Source organism: Gavialis gangeticus, unplaced genomic scaffold, assembly GCF_001723915.1.
Source record: "Gavialis gangeticus isolate Ggan-Ray unplaced genomic scaffold, GavGan_comp1, whole genome shotgun sequence".
Taxonomy (NCBI): Eukaryota; Metazoa; Chordata; order Crocodylia; family Gavialidae; genus Gavialis; species Gavialis gangeticus.
Genome location: NW_017729009.1, coordinates 13,076,299 through 13,076,532, shown reverse-complemented (window position 1 = coordinate 13,076,532; position 234 = coordinate 13,076,299).

The window sequence follows — 234 nt, the reverse complement described above, 5'->3', positions numbered from 1 at the left end:
GGTGCAGACGGGCCGCGCGCAGCGAACAGACGTTCACGCCGGGGCCAGAGGTGCGGCCCCCGGGCCGGGCCGGGCCGGGCCGGGCCGGGCGAGGCAGCTTGAATGCGGAGGGGTTTAAGAAGTCGGACACTATGCCCATCCAGGTCTACCTTAAACTGGTTTGGGCCATTCTGAGAACGGTTCGAGTCTGCTGCGTTTCACATCTGAACCCGGTTCAGATCACGCCTCGAGTTC